Raw genomic sequence first — 6,393 nt, forward strand, 5'->3', positions numbered from 1 at the left:
CTCGAAAACTCGTAACGTCGACTCATCGGTTGCTGTCATCGTCCAAGCCTCTGCACCATATAGCAGAACGGGAATTATGAGCAACTTATAGAGTATGGCTTTTGTTCGTCGAGAGAGCACTTCTCTTCTCAATTGCCTACTCAGTCCGAAGTAGCACCTATTTGCAAGAGCAATCCTCCGTTGGATTTCCAGGCTGGCATTGTTGGTGGTGTTAAGACTGGTTCCTAAATAGACGAAATTATCTACAACTTCAAAGTTATGACTGTCAACAGTGGCGTGAGAGCCAAGTCGCGAGTGCGTCAACTGTTTGTTTGATGACAGGAGATATTTCGTCTTGCCCTCGTTCACTGCCAGACGCATTTTCTGTGCTTCTTTGCCCAGTCTGGAGAAAGCAGAACTAACGTCGCGGGTGTTGAGGCCGATGATATCAATATCGATAGGGATAGGGAGTCGCCTTGTCTGGAACCTCGTTTGGTATCGAACGGCTCGGAGAGGTCCTTCCCGATCCTGACGGAGCTTTTCGTGTTGCTCAACGTCAGTTTACACAGCCGTATTAGTTTTGCGGGGATACCAGATTAAGACATCGCGTCATAAAGGCAGCTCCTTTTCGTGCTGTCGAAAGCAGCTTTGAAATCGAAGAAGAGGTGGTGTGTGTCGATTCTCCTTTCACGGGTCTTTTCCAAGATTTGGCGCATGGTGAATATCTGGTCGGTTGTTGATTTTCCAGGTCTAAAGCCACACTGATAAGGTCGAATCAGTTTGTTGACGGTGGGCTTTAATCTTTCACACAATACGCTCGATAGAACCTTATATGCGATGTTGAGGAGGCTTATCCCACGGGAGTTGGCGCAGATTGTGGGGTCTCCTTTTTTATTAATTGGGCAGAGCACATTTAAATTCCAATCGTTGGGCATGCTTTCGTCCGACCATATTTTACAAAGAAGCTGATGCATGCACCTTATCAGTTCTTCGCCGCCGTGTTTGAATAGCTCGGCCGGTAATCCATCGGCACCCGCCACTTTGTTGTTCTTCAGACGGGTAATTGCTATTCGAACTTCTTCATGGCCGGGTAATGGAACGTCTGCTCCATCGTCATCGATTGGGGAATCGGGTTCGCCTTCTCCTGGTGTTGTGCGATCACTGCCATTCAGTAGGCTGGAGAAGTGTTCCCTCCATAATTTATGTATGCTCTGGGCATCGGTGACTAGATCACCTTTGAAGGTTCTACAAGAGTTATCGCTTTTCGCATTTCGGTTTTGAAACCTTCTGTATCCCATCCCGCCGTGTTGTTTCGATCGTAACGTTTCGTAGGCAGACACGGCACTCCTCGTCGTACCAACTGTTCTTTTGCACTTTTCGAAAACCAATGGTTTCGGTTGCAGTTTTACGTAAGGAGCTTGAAATGCCGTCCCACAGTTTCCTTATACCGAGTTGTTGACGAGTGCTCTCAGAGAGCAGGAGGGCAAGCCGAGTAGCAAATCGTTCGGCTGTCTGTTGTGATTGCAGCTTCTCAACGTCGAACCTTCCTTGTGTTTGTTGACGTGCGGTTTTTGCTGCATAGAGGCGGGTGTGAATCTTGGCTGCAACAAGATAGTGGTCCGAGTCGATGTTAGGACCTCGCAGCGTACGCACGTCTAGAACACTGGAGACGTGTCTTCCGTCAATCACAACATGATCGATCTGGTTGGTGGCTTTTCGATCCGGAGACAGCCTGGTAGCTTGATGTATCTTCTTATGCTGGAATTTAGTACCACAGATAACCATATTTCGGGCCCCGGCGAAGTCGATTAGCCTCAACCCATTTGGGGATGTTTCGTCGTGGAGGCTAAATTTACCGACCGTGGTGCCAAAAATTCCTTCTTTGCCCCCCCTCGCGTTAAAGTCGCCAAGAACGATTTTGACATCGTGGCGGGGAAAGCTCTCATAAGCGCGCTCCAAACGCTCATAAAAGGCATCTTCGGTCACATCGTCCGTCGGGGAATGGGCGCAAATCAGCGATATGTTGAAGAACATCGGCGACGGAGTCTCTCTCCCACCACGAATCCCACACCAAACTTGCGCTCCTTTATATGGCCACTATAGTAAATGTCACAAGGACCTACCCGTCTCTGTCCTTGACCCGTCCATCGCATTTCTTGGACGACGGTGATGTCAGCCTTTATTATCGCGAGAACATCAACAAACTGGGCAGCGGCACCTTCCCAATTAAGTGTCCGGACATTCCAGGTGCATGGCCTGATATCGTAGACCTGATTTCGTTTGCTATGGTCGTCATCAAGAGGGGGTCTCTCATCCGAGGCTTGTTGTTCCTTTTCATTGGGGGTGTTTTTTACGTGGCTGGTCCCAAACCCAACGCACAACCCTATGCAGGAGATGTTTCGCCTTCGAACGGATGTTCTTAGGCTACCCAGAGGATACTTGGTCAAAGACCGGAAGTTGTGAGCTACTTGAGCCATGTGCAAAAGAATCGTTTCTGGCCACTCCCAAGTGAATGGCGATCAGAGAACTTTCGTCACTTGCGTGAACTTCTACACATGACTCCATCCTCCATGGTTAACTAGTATCAGGTAAAATGGACCCTGTATTCTCAACTTCTGCGAATTCCAATCAGTAGCAAATTTATGCCACACACTTCTAACGGCTTTCTTTGTGTCCTGTTGATTGTCATCGCAAATGCAATTTTCACTGGAAGCTGAATACGTTTCAACTGAAATGGCAAATCGTTGAAATTCAAAGCCATTTGTATAATCAAACATTTTGCCCCTTGTATTCGATAGCTGCGTCATAATCCGTCGGGTTTCATTGTACAGTTTCGGCGCATGAAGATTGTGAAGCATAATAATGACAGATCCAACTTTTCGACGCAAAAGATGCGGCGGCATACGAAGCCTCCAAAGAATTTGGAAATTCCATTGGTTAATTCTTAGATAATTCACGGCTTCGTATTCATTGTCAAGACGATTAATTGATTTGTATGAGCGCAAACCTCCCCTTTGTCTTTGAGTCTTCCAGTTTAAGTCATTAACATCGGTATTTGGGCATAAACATTCGTGATGAGTTCATCTTTCGTTGAAGTGAATTAACCAAAAGGCAGGTGAAATTGATATAAAACCGATGGAAATATCAACGGGAATTTGCCCATTTCCAATCCTTAGCGAATACGATGTAAAATGTCTTCGGCAATGTAATTTTGGTTCGTATTCCATAACTGACGCCGATTTGAAGGCTGATGTGTCGAAATGATCATCGCGAAAAGTGTACGAACTTCAGTGGCATGCGAAGTAGATATCGAATCGTCCATCGTTTGATTCCAGTGATTATCTTGTTCTAGCAATTGTAATTGCTGGCATGCTTCTCGGGTCGGCTTTAGCATACGATCCCACGATTTCAGGGTTAAAAGTGGTATGGTTGGATAGGGCTGATGCTCCAGATTAAGAAAATATATAATTGTTGCCGCCGCAAACTTATAGTTTTCGAGATATTTGCATTTAAAGTTGAAAATTTTGCAAATTTTATCTTGCAATTTCTCGATTGCTAGTAATTATTTAATTCATATTATGCACTTTTTATGCACTTACACTTCACTACATTGTTTCTACATATTTTTTTTCCAGTAATTATTTAGTTATTTGCTTAAAATAAGCATTTTATATTTTACACAATTTTCATTTCATGCACAATAACAAAAGTATTCCGTGTTGACAGATAATAAGTGTTGCCATAATTACACATTTATCAAACGAATAAAAATGAATAAAAAATAGGACTATACCCCAAATACATAAATCATTGCCCTTTTTCTTGATATATCAAGATTTTTGATACACCTCGGTGTTGGATCGGCCAGGGTTATTTTTTTGAAGCGCGGCCGAAGGCCGCCAACGCGAAAAGGAGTTTTACTTAAAAAAAAACTTGATACACCCCGGTGTTGGATCGGCCAGGGTTATTTTTTTGAAGCGCGGCCGAAGGCCGCCAATGCAGAAAGAAGTGGGACGCGAATGGACTAATGTTTACCCTGGTGTTGGATTGGCCAGGGTTTTTTAAGCGTGGCCGAAGGCTGCTAATGCACAAAGGTAATCTAAAAGTTATGTTAAATAGGGTATATCTCCCTCTTTATACTACATTTTCTATAACGGATATTGTTACAACTAAACAAGGTACCGTTCTTTTTGTTGTCCGTTTTGTCATTATCTTCACATTTATCAATTCCGCGTTTCCCATTTTTAAACTACATTTTCTATAACGGGTATTGTTACAACTAAACAAGGTACCGTTCCTTTTTTCCCGTTTTGAAATAAGTTTCATATTTATTTCATTTGAATTCCGCGATTGGATGCAGCCATATATTCAGGATACAAATTTAAAGAGCATAAAATTTAAAATATATATAAATACATATATAATTATTAAAAGTTGAAATTCATCAGGTAAGTAATATAAGTTTTAAACTGAAAAAATATTACTTAAGGTATTTAAATAGATTGTGTCGGAGCGTCAAACAGCCGAGGTGTTATAAAGCGAACCAATGTGCTTAAAGCGGCGGAAGTGAAGTCAATGTGGAATATTGTAAAAATATTCCAAACATTTGACACAAAAGAGAAATGTATTTCCTTTTCCGAAGAACAAGGTTTGATTTTAAAAGCCAAAATTTGCCGTACGCATAAAATGCCAATGACGCTGTCGTAAAAAAAAGTAGCAGGTGTTCCGATGCCGGAAAGGGGGTTGTCGGAACCGAAGTGCGTTGGCAAGGTCGAGCGATACCTGGTTCGAAAACGTCAAAATCCCACTTCCGCAGGTATTTTATCTAATGTATGCGTATGCATCTCATTGGTCACATGCGGAAGTGAGGAAAAACAGTTTTATCAGGGAACCAGTTTTATCTAGCGCTACAATATGTGACTGGTATAATTACTGCCGCGAAGCTGTAGTATTATACCAGGTTGACCATCAGGTAGCGGTAGGTAAAATTGGTGGCCCTGGTAAAACTGTTCAAATAGACGAAAGCAAATTTTGGAAGAGAATATACAAAAAGGGAATAATAAAAATATAATTTTTTTATGTAATTAATATATCTTTTCTTATTTTAGGGCGGAGAGTCGAGGGCCAGTGGGTTCTTGGGATGGTTGAGGATGGGAGTGACGACCTTAGGCTGGAGGTATGTCCCGGCAATGTCAGGTCTGCTGAGGTGCTCATACCTTTGATAGAGAAGCACGTGGCAAAAGGCAGTATTATATGTACTGATTGCTGGAGCGCATACGACTGTCTAGCCAGTCACGGGTATGAGCACCGACGCGTTAATCACGGCGACCTCGATAATCTGTTCGTTGCCGAGGATGGGACGCATACTCAACGCATCGAGTCCCAGTGGCGAGTAATTAAACGTTTTTTTATTAAGGACAATTACAATAATAGCGAAGATTTTTCTAATTTAATTTATGAATATACTTGGAGAAAAAATATTGCAAATAATCATCACGATCCTTTTGTAAAATTATTAGATGCAATTAAATATACATATAAGCCTTAAAACTTTTTTTATTACAATGGAAAATTTATTGCAGATGGTATTTGTCTCTTGGTTTGAGTTTTTATATTCATTTTTATTCGTTTGATAAATGTGTATTTATGGCAACACTTATTATCTGTCTACACGGAATACTTTTGTTATTGTGCATGAAATGAAAATTGTGTAAAATATAAAATGCTTATTTTAAGCAAATAACTAAATAATTACTGGAAAAAAAAATATGTAGAAACAATGTAGTGAAGTGTAAGTGCATAAAAAAGGCATAATATGAATTAAATAATTACTAGCAATCGAGAAATTGCAAGATAAAATTTGCAAAATTTTCAACTTTAAATGCAAATATCTCGGAAACTATAAGTTTGCGGCGGCAACAATTATATATTTTCTTAATCTGGAGCATCAGCCCTATCCAACCATACCACTTTTAACCCTGAAATCGTGGGATCGTATACTAAAGTTTTCCCTGCTTCTCAAAAAGTTGCTTACACCGTACCATTCACAGTACACAATGACTCCAATGGAATTGAACCACATACATTTATCAATAGCAACCGAAGGTAGAAGCAATCGTCGTTTTTAGAGTGGATTGTGTAAATCCGTCCTAAGGCATTAGTCGAGAACTTACCTGGATGTCAATCTACTGGTTGGCCTTGCTTTCTGGGTAACTATTTCTTCGACGATTCCATGTGTAATACGAGTACAAGGCATTTCCGAACAGCAATGCTCTCGCAAACGGATCACTGACTCAAGTTCGTGACGCAAGAAGAAAAAACGCGTCAAGGCCAATTTTGTTGCTGGCGGTGTTTCCACTGGCTGTAATGTATTCCCTGGGTTGAAATATACTCTTTGGCCGTTCTCCAAATGAA

General features: G+C 41.6%; 1 pseudogene; it reads left to right on the top strand.

The window, feature by feature from the left end:
• Positions 1–4,467: 4,467 nt before the first annotated feature.
• LOC120769158 lies at positions 4,468–5,554 on the top strand (annotated as a pseudogene).
• The last annotated feature ends 839 nt before the right edge of the window (positions 5,555–6,393 follow it).

This window comes from Bactrocera tryoni, chromosome 2 (genome assembly GCF_016617805.1).
Source record: "Bactrocera tryoni isolate S06 chromosome 2, CSIRO_BtryS06_freeze2, whole genome shotgun sequence".
NCBI classification, from domain to species: Eukaryota; Metazoa; Arthropoda; class Insecta; order Diptera; family Tephritidae; genus Bactrocera; species Bactrocera tryoni.